Source organism: Cnephaeus nilssonii (assembly GCF_951640355.1).
Source record: "Cnephaeus nilssonii genome assembly, chromosome: 12".
NCBI classification, from domain to species: domain Eukaryota; kingdom Metazoa; phylum Chordata; class Mammalia; order Chiroptera; family Vespertilionidae; genus Cnephaeus; species Cnephaeus nilssonii.
Genome location: NC_137083.1, coordinates 39,268,731 through 39,286,840, shown reverse-complemented (window position 1 = coordinate 39,286,840; position 18,110 = coordinate 39,268,731). Strand labels below are relative to the sequence as shown.

The window sequence follows — 18,110 nt, the reverse complement described above, 5'->3', positions numbered from 1 at the left end:
TAGCAATACAGTGCTTACATGTCTATGGATCAAAATTAGATGAAAAATTGCGGTTTTTCATCTCCAAAGCTATTTGCTGCACATTTTATAACTCTCAAGATGCCTTTTGTAATATGTGATAACAGAGCCAACTGCAGCATCTGCCTGGAAAGAGATTACTTTAATTATGGACTCAATGTCCTATTTTCTGCAAGTGATCCCCAGAGACAGGCTTCCTGCCGGAGCAGAGGTGCAAGGATGCACATTAAAGTCTACACGTTAACCACGAAGGGGTGGATAAAGTGACACAAGGACACCCGTAGTCCACCTTCATTCTCCTAGTCTGTAGTGTGATGGGAGAGTCTATAGTGGTAGTTTTTAAAAATAATGATAGGTTTTTAATTATTCCAGCATCTGTTGTTATGGACTTCTGATGGTAAGGGCAAGATGAGTTTATAAAAGAGCCAACCCTTTGATAAGTCTGTATGGGAAACAGACTATATTAAAAAGGTTTGGTGAAACATCATTTTCTTCCAAACGGAAAAACGTTATGTGCTTTATCAGTTCCTTGCTATAATATTATTTAGAAAGTGTAGCTAAGTTATGTTCTTGTCAATCCCAGTTCTGGATAACACAAGTGCCTCATTATTAAGAATTCATTTGCCATTCAGTATGAATTTCATTAGAACCAATGCACACATCTTGTGTATTTCCATGGAAGTTCGTTATAATTTAACATTGATTGAACATTATGAATGGGTACTTAAAGCAAAATGTTACCTTGTTCATGTTAATTATAGAATTAGACTCCTTGATGAATAGCTTTTTTTGAGAATGAGTGAGTGGCTTTTCTTTTTGAAAGCAGAGCACATACTCACATAGGATATTTGGGATTTCATCTGGTTTCTCTAATAGTATAAGCATATTTTGCATTTTTCAAAAGATGGGGGATTATCGAAGAGCAACCATGGGAATTAATTTTAAACTTCAAAAGAGGAATTTAAGGGATTTGGCATGGAATCGTTCTGTGTGGGAGAGGGAAAGATGGGACAGAAAAATTTACCTACAATCACATTAGGTGAAAACATCGGGTCTTTTAAATATTATACCAACTATGACATACATTATTTTCTGGTGTTAAAATGAAATGCTATTAATATTTTTATAATTTGTTAAAGAAATCTAAGTAAACATATCTTAGGGCATTGTAGATAGTTGTATTTAACTTTAAAAATTAAAATAAACATTTGATACCTTTTGGACTTTCTAATTTATAATAAATGCCACATTGGAGAAATAACAATGTGTATGTTGAAATGGGTAGTTTTACAAAGACTTTTGTGCTGTAAATCTTATAAATGAACAAGTGAACCTGTATTATCTATCTATCATCATAATTTATAAATAGAAGAATTGGTTTGGTGTTTATTTCTGTTTAAAGAACTTGGGTATAAGGAATTAAAGCAATATGTATGTACTTAAGGGAAAACAGAGACTATTAGGAGAAACTGAGAGTATAAATAACTGTACAAGTCATCAGTGCAAGAAAAATAATTACTGTTTTTTAACTTTATATTTTGCTCCTAAAACATAGGTTTCTTTGTCTCCTAAATTGGATCTTAGTTATGTTGTGCAATGGGATATGTTGTGCAAATAAATAGCAAGGGGAGATTTATCAGTGGCTCACTTGGAGCAAAATGAGATGACCTCTTCAAAGTTAAAGGGAATCAGAGTTTTCTCTTGAGGACTGTTTATTCTTGCATTTCAATTCCGTATTGCACTTAGGTAACTCCTAAAAAGACTTTGAAAAAATACATATTAATATTTTTCAATCCAAGAGTTGTATTTGGAATATATACTTTTTTTTTTCTTGTGGCTTGTGTCAGACATTGTATTTCTGAGTTTATTTTTTGTTCAAATGTCAAGATATTTTTAGCTTTCTATATTTCACTTTTGAGTCAGAATGCAAAATTCCTTAATTTGGATTTATAATTTAAAAGAATGACAGTAGCATATGAGCCTAACCAATGGTTAAGTTCAACAGGGGGTTGGGGCATCCATGGGGAGGGGTGTGGGATGGGAATGGGGGGATGAGGACAAATATGTGACACCTTAATCAATAAAGAAATTTTTAAAAAAAGGTGAAAAAAAAAATAAAAGAATGACAGTAAACAAATATATGCCTCAAATAGGCATTGTTTTTTTTACATTTAAACTTGACAGTAAATACTACTTCTTTTTAAGTGTTTTAAAATAATTTTATTTTATGATTGTAAAAGCAATGCTTATTTATTGAAGAAAACATGCGCACACACACATTCATACTTGCACCCTGCATATGTGCACACGCACACACACACACATGCACACACATACATGTTCCTATTATACCAGAAATAAGAATACTAAGTATCTTTATCCAGATGTATGAATATAGAGTGGGGCATTATAGTGGCTGTACTATAATGTATTTAATCAGTCCCTTATTTTTGGACATTTTGTTTGTTTCCAATGTTCACTGTTGTAACAGCTTTGATAAACAACTTTATAGCTAATGATTTTTGCATAGTCCTAATTATGAAAATATGTTATTGTCATAGTAGAGTTAATTAGGAAGTCAACCTGATTAAAATGAAAAGCTAAGCTATGAAGTCAACCTTATTAAAACAAAGTCATATTATAATTTTTGTGCTAAGACCAGCATCACAAAGACTAATGATAGTTAACTTTTCAACTTTTATCAGTAATAGTCCTATAAAGTGATGTTTGATAGTTGTTCACAGGTTAAGGTAAATGCCAGTTTCCTTGTCATTGTTCTCATTACCTAATCATCACTTTAAGAAAACATTGTCTTTCCCTTTACAATAATTTTTGTTCTGTTGTTAAGTTGTTCTATTTTGAAATTTTAATACATTTCTTTTATAAGGCAAAGCAATTCAATGGAAAAGCAACACATTCTGTCCCTTTTCCAAAGCTCCCTGGGATACATAGCCTTGCAACTAACTAACCCGTAATGAGTGAACCTCTTAGTCTATGTTTATGCTTTTTCAAAAAATCATTGTTATTTCACATGTGTAATTTGAATGTGATATTCTCATTTTATATTTGTAAGGAAAACAGAGAATGTAAATTTCACCAGTAAATGTAAGTTAGCTTTATTATATTATGCAGATATTCACTTTCAGAATTCTTATTTAATGACTATAGGTCTTTAAAATTATCACAAACTAGAGGCCCGGTGCATGAATTCGTGCACGAATAGGGTCCGGCCAGCCCTCACCATGGGGGCCGAACGGACCAGTCTGGTGAGGGAGAGGGGATGTGGGAGGTTGGCCAGCTGGCCCTGCCCCCAATCGGGTGGGCCGGCTGGGGGGAGGGGCCGCCCCCGATCAGGCCGGTTGGCCATCTGCAGTGCACATCATAGTGACCAGTTGTTCTGGTCATTCCGGAGTTCTGGTCACTTGGCTTTTATATATTTATACACTAAAGGCCTGGTGCACAAAATTCGTGCACTGGGTGGGGAGGGGTTCCTCAGCCTGGCCTGCGCCTTCTCAAAGTCCGGGACCCCTCGCTCCTTACTGCCCACCTGCTCGCTCCTTACTGCTCGGCTTGCTGCTCCTTAGTGCTGCCGCAGAGCTGGGAGAGGCTCCCGCCACCACTGCTGTGCTTGCCAACCGTGAGCCTGGCTTCTGGCTGAGTGGCACTCCCCCTATGGGAGCACACTGACCACCAGGGGGCAGCTCCTGCATTGAGTGTCTGCCCCTGGTGGTCAGTGCACATCATAGCAACCGGTCTTTCTGGTCGGTTCACCGTAACCGTTGCTTACGCTTTTATTATATAGATGATGACATCCACATTTTTCTATTAATACTGTTTTCTTAAAACATTATTATTGTCTGTCCTTTATTTCATATTCTATTTAGTCTATACTGGAAAAGTAAATTCTGAATATAAATATTTTGAGCTTTTTCCAAAGGAAATCCTACAGACTAATTCTTAGATAACATGGCTTATTACACACACAAATGTGAGCATGATAATATTGACCGTTTTAACCATGTAGAAGAATCTAAACTAATGTCTTTTTCACCTGGGTAAAAAGTATTTTTCACCTTTATCTCTGCCTTTACTATATTAAAAGCAGGTCATGACCTCAAATAGAGAGGGATGGCTACATATTTAGAGTCTTGGCCTGCTGCTTTGAATATTTGTCTGCCCTTGGTCTCAACTCATTGATTTATAAATCACCTAGAAGTGAGAATTGACAGTGAAATATTCGAGTTTATGGTTAACACTGCTAGATTCTTCCAAAGGAGTGAAATGCTAACTAGATGTAAGTAAGTAGTAGGATGATCTTATAAAAAGGAATGAGTAGAAGAGTGGCAAAATCAGCATCAATATGTAGACAAATTTAAAGAAATATAAATAAGGGAAAATAACTTGAGCTGTTATCCTATCTAATAATAGACAAATATGCAAATTGACCATACCTCCGACACACCCACAAGCCACGCCCACCATCCAATCAGAGAGAGTATGCAAATTAACCCAAACCAAGATGGCTACAGCCACAGAGAGCAAGGTTTCCTAGGTAACAGAGGAAGCCAAGCTTTCCGCCTGCCCTGGCCAGGCCTAAGCCTCCACTCAAGCTACAAAGTTTCAATTGCAGAAACTTTGTAGCTTGAGTGGAGGCTTCAAATTCAAACAAATGGCGGCAGAATGGAACTTGAGAGAGCAGGCCAGGGTTGCCGCCGGCAACAGGGGAAGCAAAGCTTTCCACACACCCTGGCCGGGCCCACCGCTTAAGGCAACAAAGTTTCAATTATAACCCCAACACAAATGGCTGCCGGGCCTCGGAGGGAGCCCCAGGCTTGGCTCCACTCCAGGCTACAAAGTTTCAATTGTAGAAGGAAAATAAATTCCAGATACCAGGGCCTCTGCTTGGGTTGCCAGGGGGCGTGGCCGGCCTGCAAACCACCACAGGCCCCTCGCTCAGGCCACCCCACACCCCAAGGGGACCCCCACCTGATCCGGGATGCCCTTCAGGGCAAACCAGCTGGCCCCCACCCCTGTAGCAGGCCTCTATCCTATCTAATAAAAGAGTAATATGCAGATTGACCATCACTCCAACACACAATATAGCTGCCCCCATGTGGTCAAAGATCCTGCCCCCAGGTGGACACAAGATGGCCACCACAAGATGGCCAGCAGGGGAGGGCAGTTGGGCGGCACCCGGCCTGCAAGGGAGGGCAGTTGAGAGGGACCAAGCCTGCAAGGGAGGGCAGTTGGAGGTGATCAGCCCTGCAGGAGAGGGCAGTTAGGGGTGACCAGGCCAGCAGAGGAGGGAAGTTGGGGGCAAACAGGCTGGCAGCAGAGTGGTTAGGGGGTGATCAGGCTGGCAGGCAGAAGCGGTTAGGGGCAATCAGGAAGGCAGACAGGCAAGCAGTTGGGAGCCAGCAGTCCTGGATTGTGAGAGGGATGTCCGACTGCCCGTTTAGGCCCGATCCCAGGGATCGGGCCTAAACGGGCAGTCGGACATCCCTTGAGGGGTCCCAGATTGGAGAGGGTACAGGCTGGGCTGAGGGACAACCCCCCTCCGTGCACGAATTTCATGCACCGGGCCTCTAGTTACAAAATAATGGTCTATGAGTTAGTTAACAGTTTTATCCTAAGAGGAAGACTCAAGGAGCAATTATGGACTGTATCTTGAAGAAATAAAAAAAGTGTTATTGTGGCTTACATGAGCCCCCCAAATTCTGAGAAGCCTCTCAAGGGCTTGGAAAGAGAAGAGACAATGATGGTCTTACAGGCAACAATCCCTACAATAGTGGTTGCAATGTTAGATAAAATTATTTTTGGTGGAGGTTATAGTATGCTAATGCTAAAGGAAAGATCTTGGAAGAAAATGTGTGTGTGTGTGTGTTCCCAGAGAAAGTACCTCTGAATAACCACTATAAATCATTTTTTTTGGGGGGGGGGGGGGAGATAACTTACTGCATATGGTCTTTTTATATTTTTATGTAAATTAAAAGATAATTTATATTTTCTTGATTTTTTTAATGCAATGACACCTATCTTGAAAGCTATAGTCCCTGTTTGCTAATTCTATATTGAAGAAATGAAGATGAAAATTTAGAACAATAGAAGCCTTTTTTTTTTAGAGGACTTGACATATTAACACTTCAACTTAAAGGACATTTATACATGTAACTTAAAATAATGTTTTTTAATGAAAGATTTAATCAGGATTTAAATATAGGATACCTTTGAAATACATTTTTGTTGTTTCAAATCCATTTACACAGAGCTTTTCAGCATAGCAACATTAGTATGAGCATGGACTTGTATAAAAAGTATCTGTAAAAAATGCTGTTTTCTCTTGGAGATTTTCAAAGTAACCTACTTCAGTATGTCAATTTTAAAAAGTCTTTGGGTTTATACACTTGACTTACAAAGGGATTACCAAAACTGAGATTACTATAGCACAGTTGTTGCATCTGTTCCAATTCAAAAATATGACTTCCACAACCCATAATGCTAATCCACAGGAGTTTTATTTTTAAGTGTAAAATTGTCAAAATGTCCAATAACAGTATTTGACCAAGAAGTATGAGTTGCTGGCAAATCAAATGTTTAATAAAATTGCAGTAAATATGATAATGATATATGTTTAAACTTTCATAGATAATTACTTTTCACTTGATACCTCAAGTCAAACTCATGATTTTACTTTAAATCTGAGGAAAATTACATCTACCCAACTGCTAGTCTTAGAAACTTCAACACATGGGTAAAGATTTGTTTTGTTTCCATGGAAAGAGTGAAAATTTTGTATGTCATCATAAAATGTGTAAAGCTTTCCAAGGTCAAATATTAACCAAAATATGATATGAGAGTTTAATTTCTCAAATATTTGAAAATGGGAAATTTTCTATAGCAAAATCAACTCAGAAATAACTCTATAATAGTATTTGTCTGCATTTCTAAAAATTCAATTACTTTCATGAACAAATCTTTTCAACATATTAAGTTGCTTAATATATAACCATTGGACAGCTGAAAATCAATAATGGAAAATAACACAGAAAGATTCCAACATATATCATGTATTTTATCGTACAGATTGCTTATGTTTTTCTCTGCACTTCCATCCCTAATTGCCTTTGCAACTAGCCATTCCTATGGACAGTCAAAGATGTATAAGTTAACTTGGATAATGCTACCTTTTTGGAAACATTGTCAAGTAGGTGTATTGAGATGAGCAAAGTTTTCTTAGCATAGCATAACTTTAAGTTCTAAAGGTAGCTAGAAAAAAATCTAATCTTTCATTTTAAAGATGAAGAAGCCCAGACTCAGAGAGGTTAATTCAATGTTTCCGACCTAGATGGTGGCAGCTCACTGTAGAACCCAAGTCTACTTCTCTCTTTACCACACTACAGGTCCTTCAGCTCATTGGTCTTCTGGGCCCTTAGAAGGCATTACAGGCTGAGTTCCAATATTCTGTTCTCTCTGTTTCTTCACATGTTAAAACTGCAGCAAAGACAGTTAACCATTACACTTAAATACCACAATACTGACCCTTGATTACTGATGAATATGGGGATATTTTATTTGGATTTATTAAGCTACATGGACTTACATTCTGGGTTTTCTAGAAAGGCTCAAGTTCAGGTAACTGTATTTTTTTCAATAAGGTCATTTGTTAACTGTATAGAACTAACTAATTAATATACAAAATTTAATCTTCATTTGTTTATAAGTCAATTGGGACAAATTTCCAAATCAGAAAAAGCTTTAGTGTCTTTTGGTATGCTATCCACTATGCTAGGTGTCTTACCTTATTATTCTTATTTAATATCACAAAAATCTTATGAAATAAGCAGTATTATTACCCATTTCACAGATAAAGAATCAGAGGCTTGAGCACTTAAATAGCATATTCATTACACAGCTAGTTCATATAGCTAGAAGAGGCAGCACTACAGCTCAGATTTAGCCTGGATCAATTTGGGTTCTTAATGCTTTTCTGATAACCACACAAAATTGATTATCACTATATGTAAAGGTAGAACAAGAAAAAAAAGGAACTCTTACTTAAAAATACTATAGTCTATTTATATGGAAATAGGGATCAATAATTACTGGTTTGAGTGTTAAGAAAAAGCACTATTGGGCGGCAAGAGTAATGAAAATTTTTAAATAAATAAAAAACAACAACATGGTTTTCGGATCCATTAGAGTCAAAACTGGCATGTTACAGTAGAAAAATAGAGAAAAGGAAGATGAGGAAAATATATAGAACAGAGATCTCCAAGCCTTCTTTCTTTTCCCAGAGGCCTTCTTCCTGATATATTATTTGTACTCCAAGTTTAGGATTTCCTTACTGTGCTCATGGCATAAACTTCAGTTTTTTGGAATCTGGAAAATTTGCTTATGTGGAAAATTCGATTTTCCAAATATGTTCAAAACAATGAAGCATATTTGTGTGTGTGTGTGTGTGTGTGTGTGTGTGTGTGTGTGTACATTGACTTTTAAAAATAACTTGTATCTTTCCCTTAAAATAAGTCAAGACAAAGGTAGCTAGATTGACTTGTTAAAGTTCTGATGTCATTGTCTTTCTGTCTCAGTTCCCCATCTGATGATATTTACTTTTATTTAGAAGAAAGTGAGAAAGTGTATGCCTTCTTGATATTCCTGGGTGTCAGTAACCTAAAGAAACAAAGCATGTTCCTTGTCTGTTATCTTTTCTCAATTCCCATGCAGTTTTACTGAGAAACTTCAAATTGATAGGGAGGTGGATGTTACCACATAATAGGCAACGAGACAAAACAACAACGAAAAACTGATCACAGGATCATAGAGGATAACTGGTCATGTATGTTGCAAGAGAACAGGTTTCCAGTGATCTTCCAGGAAGACTAATGTCACATCTACTTTAATATCTTCATTATTGACCTGAAACAAGGGAAAACAGCAAGTTAATTGAATTCTCAGATGATGCTAAGTGGAGAGGTGTTTGTTACTTAACACCAGTGAGGAACAAGACAAATTCAAAAGGTCCTTAGAGAATGTTAGAGATAGGAAATAACGACAGGAAAATGGAAGCTTAAAAATGCAAGTAAATTTACCTAGAGAGGAAGTAATTTGAAACACTGATATTAGATAAGCTGGAATTAGAATGCAATAATGATAAAAGAAGCTTTGAGGTGATATTAAGCAGAAAATGAGTTATAAGCTGGAACATAATATAGTTAACATGCTACTGTATTTAGGACTCTTGTATGCAGATTCTGCATAAAGGATCAGATAAAGACTCTTTGCTGATGAGACCTCATTTTGAGTTCCTTGATTACGAATTACAAAGCAGTAAGAAAAAAAAGATTAGTCTTTGTCATAGGTATGCAAATACCCTACAGCCCAGGAAAATTCAGTGCTAACCAGGTACAAACTACAATAATAAAAAGGCCCCCTTACCCTCAAAATATGTCCCTTACCTGTGTGAAGCACAGTGCATGAGGTTCTTATCTTTAGAGTCACCACTTTCCGAGAGATTGCTGTTCCAACTGTGACCATTACATTGCCCGTTGATTACTTGTGAAGAGTAGATCTGGAAATGCATTTATTTGAAAGACTTTAGCAGCCGTGTGGCAGAGGCAGGACTCTGAGTGGAGGAGGCAGGACAGATGAATGTGTGGCATGGGATCTGCACAGGGTCAGAAGGGCCAGGTGGGGCCAGATGGTGTCACCCTGGGCAGCTTGAGGGACTCATTTCTGAGGGCCTGGGGAGACAGGGTGGTTAGGGAACACTCACTAGGCAGTAACTGATTGAGAAGAAGGAGGTTAGTGAAAGTCACTTGAACTCAAATGTTTTCTGATTCACATAAGAAAGCAGTGTCTGTGGCCACAGCTGCCAATTTCCTACTGGTCCTGTGGCTGTAACAAGACAAAACCATTTGAATGACCAGCCTCATTCTCACCAGTTTATTCTTTACAGGAATGCTATTAGCTTATTTAAGGGCTTATGGTAGTACCATTATATCACTCACTGGATAGGTTCATAAAAAAAAAAATCTTTTAGAATTAATACCTGATATATGTTTCCTCTAGATGGGAGAAGTTTGGAAGTCAATTTTTTTACCAAAAAAAAAAAAAAATCTATGTTAGTTTATGTTTACCAAGGGAAATCCACAATGAATTCATTCTGCTCAATGAATTTTTTCTCTTATAAAATTGTCTTAATGCCAAACATAGTCTGTTTCGAATATTGTACCAGAGGCATTTATTTACAATCTGGTACATATGTAGTTCGAGCTTCTTAGCATAACTTACCGTGAATTAATGACTTGTTATTTATTGCTCAGCCACTCTGCAGAAGTGATTTATAGGTTCGTGCTATGCACTGGCGGTTACTTTGCAGTCTCTGTGCTGGCTGTCTCATCAATATCATTAAATGAATTCACAGTGACACAGCTCTGCTACTGTAGTTTTTGATATGAGGGATAACCGAACATAAATCAGCACTCATGTTTAATTCATGAGATGTACCAATCTCTCATGTAGGCGTGAGTTAGGTTAGGGGATGTCACAGATGTGTTTTACAGTACCTCTTGTGATTAAACCCAGGCCCTCCCGTATGACTCTGTGCACCAAGTAAAAATAATAGGTTGCTCTGCACTATGCCATTTTTCAGATAAAAGCAATTTATTTTTATTTAAGTATGATTGGTTTCTATTGTTGCCCACAAGTGGGATATATTTTAGAAAGTAACACTGAGAGAGGTATAATGAAAGAACAGTTACTTCAAGCTTGTAATTCTGGTATATTCTTTAAGTAGTAAAATATGAATTAATAACTAGAGTTTATTTAAAAATACTTTTTGCTACAATTTTTAAAAATAGAGTAATTGAACATTCATGCTGAGTCAAAATAGTTTATTCATTTGCAATAATAACTGTAAAAATAACTAACTATGGGAGAATGGGCGTGGTTATCTTTCTTTTTTAGTCCAGATCAAGAAAAGAAAGATATTATAGCTTAATACATAGCAAGGAAAGTTAGTCCCTTGCTTGTTTGGAAGCAAAATAATATACAAAAAAAAAGAATAAATCATGATATATTTATATGTCAGTTTTCTAAAGACTGGGGGAGGGGGGAGAAAAAAATGAACACTCCTAGTGTCATGAGAATCTCACTGGCATTGTCATTGCCACAATGCCCGATATTTCTTCTTTGAACCAGACCCTGTGAGTGCACTGTAATCCATGCAGAAGATGTGAGCTTTCCTCCTGGAGAGACGGGTAATCTGGCTCCGGCAGTGCTGCGACCAGGGGCGCTGGGATAATGGTGAGGTTGCCAGGTTGTCGAGCTCCATCACCGGCCCCCTGTGTAGCCCTGTGATCGGCTCTGCTGACTGTCACAAAGAAAGAATGTGACATGTTTCTGCCAAAGAAAATAATTCCAACATATGCACGAAACTGACACAAATGTCTTCTCCTCCTTCCCCTGGTTCCAGTTGATTAGACCTAGCTTGAGGTCATGATGATTTTAAGACCTACTTATTTGGGTCTTGCTCTGAAAAGAAGATGGATGAGCGGTTGCTTTCAATGCCCAAGTGACAAAAGGATGAGAGGAAATGACATTACTTAGCAGTGTAATAAGTAATTGATTTCATAACGCTTGGGGCAAAGGGCAGAGTAAATGTACGCATGAGCACAGAAGAGTCCCTGGGCATGTCAGCAGAGGAGAAAGTAAGCACATGAGTGCTGGGGAATAGGGTGCCTCAGAGGGGAAAAATTACTAAAGAAGGGTGGTTAGTAACATCAGCATAATTGAAGGGTCCCTTTTGGTGTGAATTGTGAGATTAAAAATTTTTCAAAGTAGAGAATTTCTGTAAACAATATCAACCAGAAAATCTGCTTCCTGGAATTTCTGTCACTTAGGAATGGGTTTCATTACACACAAGAAAAATCCTGAGTTTTAGTGGCTTAGAAAAATACAGATCTGTTTTTGCTCACCCAAGAAGTCATTGACGTCACATATCCCCTATTGTGTGGGAGTTTCTGCTGTTCGTGGTCACAACAGGGATTCTGTTCTAGCTGATTCTTTCAGAATTTTTCTTATTTTTACATAACAGGCCAGTTCTTGGCTTTCCCATTTTAGGCATTATATCTTGACTTTCCACAGGGGAAGACTAAGTTGTTGTTTTGTGATTTGGGTTGGGTCAGTAGTCACAGTTTATCATATTGATTATGTAAAACCATTCACAGCTGACTCAGGTACTGTACCATAATTTCTTTTCCTTTCCATACTAAGTTTTTGTTTTCCCTGGAATTAATAATGTCCTTGCTTTTTTTTCCTTTGCTTTCTGGTCTAAGTATTTGTTTCTCCCCTAATTGTGTAACCCTTCTTTCAACACATTCAGACCCAGTAAGTTTTCCATCAGTTTAAACTTTTTGTAGCAATCTTTCCTGGAGCCTCTGTCCTGTTCTAATCTGGACCGGCTGCTCTTTGGTCCAGCTGCACGGCTGGTGCGCTGGGATCTCCCTCTCCCTCACTCTTGCTTTGCTGCTCCAGCTTCCTTTATTTTACATGTTCCTCTTTCTTGGGATTTCCCTGAACCCCTCCTCCACTTTTGTCATTTTTGTTGTTATTTGGAAGAGAGCATCCTCGAGTAATTTCCCCAAGTAGGAAAAAAGTTTTGAGACTCTATTAGTCTGAAAATGTCTTAATTCTACCCTCTTGATTGATAGGTTGATTGTGTATAAGAATTTTAAGTTGGAAATGTTTCCCTCACAATCAGAAGGCAGGGCTCCAGTGCCCTCTAGCCCCCAGTTCAGCCTGAGAAGACCAAGGCCATTCTAATACTTGACCCTTTCCAGGAAAACTTTTGTTATTTACAAATTTGCAGGACTTGTGGAATTTCATGAAGATGTGCATTGTTTTGTGATAGAACCTCAGTGGGCTCTTCCACCGGCAACATGTATTCTGAAGGTCCAGGAAATTTTATTGAATTATGTCACTGAGGATGTATGCCATTCCCATGCCCATTTTCTCTATTCTCTTTCTGGAATGCCTCTATCATATCATTAAATATTCTGGACAGGTCCTCTAGTTTTCTATTTCCTTTTCTTTTTTACTTCTATTTTCTGTTTATTTGCCTTTTGGCTCTAGCTCCTGAGGGATTTCCTCAGCTTTATCTTCCAAATCTTTCATTGGTCTTTCAGCTCTGCTATTATATTTTAAATTTCCAATACATTTTCCATTGTTCCTTCTGATTATTTCTTTTTTTAAAAAATCCTCACCTGAGGTTATTTTTCCATTGATTTTTAGAGAGAGTAGAAAAGAGAGAGAAAGACAGAAAGAAATATCGATGTGAGAGAAACACATCAATTGGTTGCCTCCTGCACGTGCCCCGACCAGGGCCCAGGCCCGGCAGGAGCCTGCAACCGAGGTTCATGCCCTTGACCGGAACTGAACACAGGATCCTTTTCTTTGTACCCATGTGTAAACTCTATTTCCTTTTATGTTTTCCATTCCTATTCATTTTCATCTCTTTTTCAGAATAGAGAATTTCCTCAAAAGTCCCTTGATCTTTGGCTGTAGGGCCCTACAAAATTACCTAGAAGTTCTGTAGGGTTAGTGTAGGGGGTGATGAGAGAGTTCAGTAGTGGTTATCCTTACCTTAGATTGATCTGGCTTGGACAATTCCCTGAGAGTCTCAGATTTTGGGATCTTTAGATTTTTCCCTTAGGCAGGTCAGAGTTTCCAAAAAGGATGTTCCAATTTTGTTATTTACAAATTTGTAGGACTTGTGGAATTTCATGAAGATATGCATTGTTTTGTGATAGAACCTCAGTGGGCTCTTCTATCACTAAGGGAGGGTATTCACCTAGTTTTGAGCCCTAGAAGAGAAAGAACGCATGGGGAGGGGGGAGAGAGTAACTGAGTATGTAAACTTTCACTTATCCCTATTTTCAACTTAGTGCCCTGCCCACAAATGTGTCTGGTACCTCTGAAGAATAAACCTCCATTCTTGTTGGTGTGATGAGGCCCTGTGATGAACTGCATAGAAGTGAAGAAAGCTTCTTAAATAGGCTTCAACAAAGAGTCTCTGTTTTCAGTCTCATCTCCCTAACTTCAGAAAACAACTAGCACTAGTAATTTCTGCATCTCTTTCAGCTCACTCCACTGCTAACTCAGGATCCAGTGTTTTGGTGTGTGCTTGCTTACTTGCAACTCATGCTTCCGCTTTCCAGTTTCCCAAATTTTGATGTTGTCATCTGTCCTGTTTCCGTGGGTCTTTTGGTTTAGCCTTTTTAAAAGACCCTTTACTGTCTTTTAGTGAGGTTTCAGGAGGGAGTAGCAGTTGTTCGCATCCAGTCCCCCATCTTTTAAACCTGACAACTTCTCAGTTACCAATTAGAACTCAACTCAGCTATTGCCTCTCCATCTCCCCATTCATATTAGGAGTCCTTTTTTGTGCTGCCATTGCACTTACCTCATTCCATTATAATTATCATTTCATGAGTCTCTCTTTATTAGTCTGTGAAGTCATTCACTTGAAAGCTGTGTATTATTTGTCTTACTATCTCTGGCACTTGCAAGAAGCCCGTAACATAATAGGTGCCAGGAAATACTTGTTAAGTGAATGAATGAGCATGGATTTTAGGATCATGAAGAAGAGACACTTTACCTGATATAGTCTATCCTGAAGAAATTATACTGACTTAGAATTTAGTTGCAGTGCTACTTGATTTTTAAAGCCAAGAAAAAAGATAAATTGGACTTGGGTTTGTTTGTTTGTTTTTAAAAAGAGATAATTCATTTTTCAGGTTCTCTGGATGGTTATTCAATTCCTGTTTGTTTTTGTCCTTTTTGTAAAATGTGAAAGAGGTAAATTATATTTTATGATTGTCTGTAAGAAAGTACTTACAGGGAGCTCAATTCCCCCTTAATACCAAGGATTATGACTTTAGCAGTGGACTAAACTGAAGTCCCCTCTTTCTTCTCTCCACTATAATAGATTCCCCAGTTATCCAGCACTTATTTCAGATGCTAGTGAAATGTTTGATTCTTTCTCTCTTCTGAATATATATTGTAGTATTATGTCCTCACCTGAAAAATTAAGTATGGCATTATTTAAATTTTTTTTAAAATGCATACTATATTTTTCCATACCAACAGATAGACCATTTATTTTTCAAAATGGATAAAAATTCCTTGTAGATGTAAAATCTTGATTTCTCCTTACTAAGCAACTCAAAATCCACATGTTCTCTTCTACATATTTTCTCATTAGAGCTGAAAAAATGTTTTATAAACCATAGTGGGTCAGTGTTTATTCCCATGGAGTAGCTGATGAGAAAGGCCCTTGGGAAAGCATTCATTGTCCCTTCTAGCCTCTCCTTGCTTAGCCAACATTTTTCTAGACACCACTGTGACCATACCCGCATGTCCCTTAAGTAAAAGTCAACCATTTGGGCTAACTCTTCATTTTAAAGGTGTCTGTGTGACGAATTATAGCACACTTTGATAAATGAAAGAGCCTCTGACCCAGGAAAATGTGAATAATCGTCAACCCCCTCGCCCCCAAGATTTAGCCATCATCAGATCAATAACTAATTGAGAACCCTTAGATTAAAATCCAAATAGCTGGAAGTTGGCTGGCATTTGCAGGAGGACTTATGTTTATACCCACTCCTTCCTCTAACACATACTCTGGCACATTGTTTTAAATAGTTAGATCAGAGGAATAGAACATTGAAAATGAGGGCAGGGTTCAAATATTGATGAAAGTCTTACAAAAGCTGGCAACATATACAATTGCCCTTTGTATGCTTTTACCTGTGTAGGTGCGTACACATATGTATTCACATGCCAAGCATATTCATATATCTAGAGTTGGATAAAAAAGCATTGACTATCAGGAAATCAGATTTTTATTCTCTCCATGTAGTGATTCTTCTACAGCTTACAAAACAGTTTCATATCTGTTGCCTTATTTGATCCTCATGTCAGCCTATGAGCTAGGCAGACCAGCTATTGTTCCCATTTCACAGATAGAGAATGGAGCTTGGAGGCAAGTTATTCACCCAGACCATGTAGTGGCAAAACTAAGAGTAGAGGCTAATTGTCTTTTTTCAGACCTTGAATTATTTCTTGACTGTAAGATGTTTTGTTTTTTGTTTTTTTACTCAACCTGAAGGAAGATGCATTAGATACATGGTTGGCACTTTTAAATTATTTCATGAAAACCAAGTCCCTGCTAGATTTGCTGATCAGCAACAATTGCACATCATTTATCCATGATCATTTATTTGTTCCCCAACTTAAAAAATATCTTGGCTGGATGTGATATGTAGAAAAGGAAGGAGAGAAAAACATCATGAAAAGCCACCCCACATTAAATAACTTGAGAAATCTGTTTTCTAACTCATTTTTGTAACTAATATTTAAGATTTAGGAGTTTTGTTTGTTAGCCAGAAATAACCTTTTACTACTTTATACATTAATTCTTAGTGATATCATACATTAGTTCATTAGATCTATCTAAAATATTTGTTTTGCATTCCTTATAAATAATTTGTGGGCGCACAGACATTGCAGAATCAGGCTTGGTATTACTACACATTATTTATGACCATATTCTTCAAATATATTCTAACCTGGAAATTGTGTGTAGATTTCACATTTACATAACTAATATATGCATTGTCTCTGCCACACAGTAAGAAATGCTTACCTGACAGGCTGTGACCTGCATAGTGTAACAGGCACTATTCCTAATTTGTCAAAGATTCAGAGCATAAATTATGGTTTTCTTTTCAGACTACTTACTATTCAGTGCCATTTTGTTTGAAATAGAAAAGATATCCAGCAACTTCAGGTGAAATTTGAGATTTCTCCTCATTCATATTTTGGCTTTGTTATCAATCAGGATGGTTAAGCTGGACATAATTTAGAATAATTCTCATATGTCCTTGAAATAACCTTTCTCTTAACCCCAAGCTGAATCAAATAATTCTTATTATATGTTCTTGAAATAACCTTTTTCTTAACCCCAAACTTTTGTAAAATTGTCAATAAACAAATACAAGTCTCAAAGATAAGATATGAACCCTTTAAAAATATTCCTATGATAGGAAATGTCTCCCCCTACAAAAAGGGGACGTAAATGGGTGTGTGTGATAGACTCTCTCCCTCGGCAGGAGTGAAGCTCATTATGTGATGGAGATCTCCTTTCCGATTACACATTATTTGAAGATCTTAAACACAGAACTCAGAGATTCTCACTGGTTTTCAGAGCCTTGAGATATTTTTGGGTGCAATTTTCATTTTTTATAATTTTGTTCACCTTTTAAAATAGCTAATGAACCCCAATTTCTAAAGCATTTTCTGTAACTGCATCTGTTGCTAGGAGAGGAGCAGAAGAAAAAAAATGACAGCATCCTAAGATCTATAACCTTGACAGTTCCTGTTATCCTGGAAATGTAAGACTCAAGGTTGTCATCAAGTCTCATACAGATCTTCACCCATTAAAATGAGCAGAAGTGCCTGCAAATTTTTATATGTCTCTAAGTTTCTTCCAGCCTTAGAAGCCAGATATCGAGCTGCAATCTCTAAGCAATTTGAAAGCAAGGCTTACGTATCTATTCCCCATAGAACATAGCATGAAGCTTTTTTACTTAGAGGGTGCCAAAGAGTATTTCTTGAACCAACCAGGGGAATGGTAGGCAAAATCATGGACTTAGTCTTATAAATTTTCAATTATCATCACTTCGTTCAGGTCTTTTATTATATAACTAGAGGCCCAAAGCATGGATTTGTGCACCAGTGGGGTTCCTTAGTCTGGCCTGCGCCCTCTCGCATGCAGGACCTATCGGGGGATGTCAAAGAGCTGGTTTCAGCCTGATACCCACAGGCCAGGCCAAGGGACCCCACCGGTGCACGAATCTGTGCACTGAGCCTCTAGTATGCATATAAGATCTTTGATTAATCTCTTCCCGCCCTCTCCCCAGCCCCCTTCCCTCCTAGATTCATAAGTCTGTTCCATGTTTCCATGCCTGTGGTTTCCGCTCCTGTGTTGAGCGTCTGCCCCCTGGTGGTCAGTGTGCATCATAGCTATCGGCCGG

At 37.8% G+C, this 18,110-nt stretch overlaps 1 protein-coding gene and 1 pseudogene across 2 annotated transcripts in view; one reads left to right on the top strand and one right to left on the bottom strand.

Annotated features, from left to right (window-relative positions):
- The window catches only part of LOC307108612 (heterogeneous nuclear ribonucleoprotein A1-like), a 17,004-nt pseudogene extending 5,590 nt beyond the window's left edge, over positions 1-11,414 (bottom strand). The window contains exons 1-2 of the transcript in view: positions 11,172-11,414; positions 9,474-9,586 (exon numbers count right to left, since the gene is read on the bottom strand). The product of the transcript in view is annotated as a heterogeneous nuclear ribonucleoprotein A1-like (transcript). The remainder of the gene's footprint in view (positions 1-9,473; positions 9,587-11,171) is intronic.
- Positions 1-18,110, top strand: part of RELN (reelin) — a 449,067-nt gene that overhangs the window by 131,775 nt on the left and 299,182 nt on the right. The gene's annotated exons all lie outside the window — the stretch shown is intronic.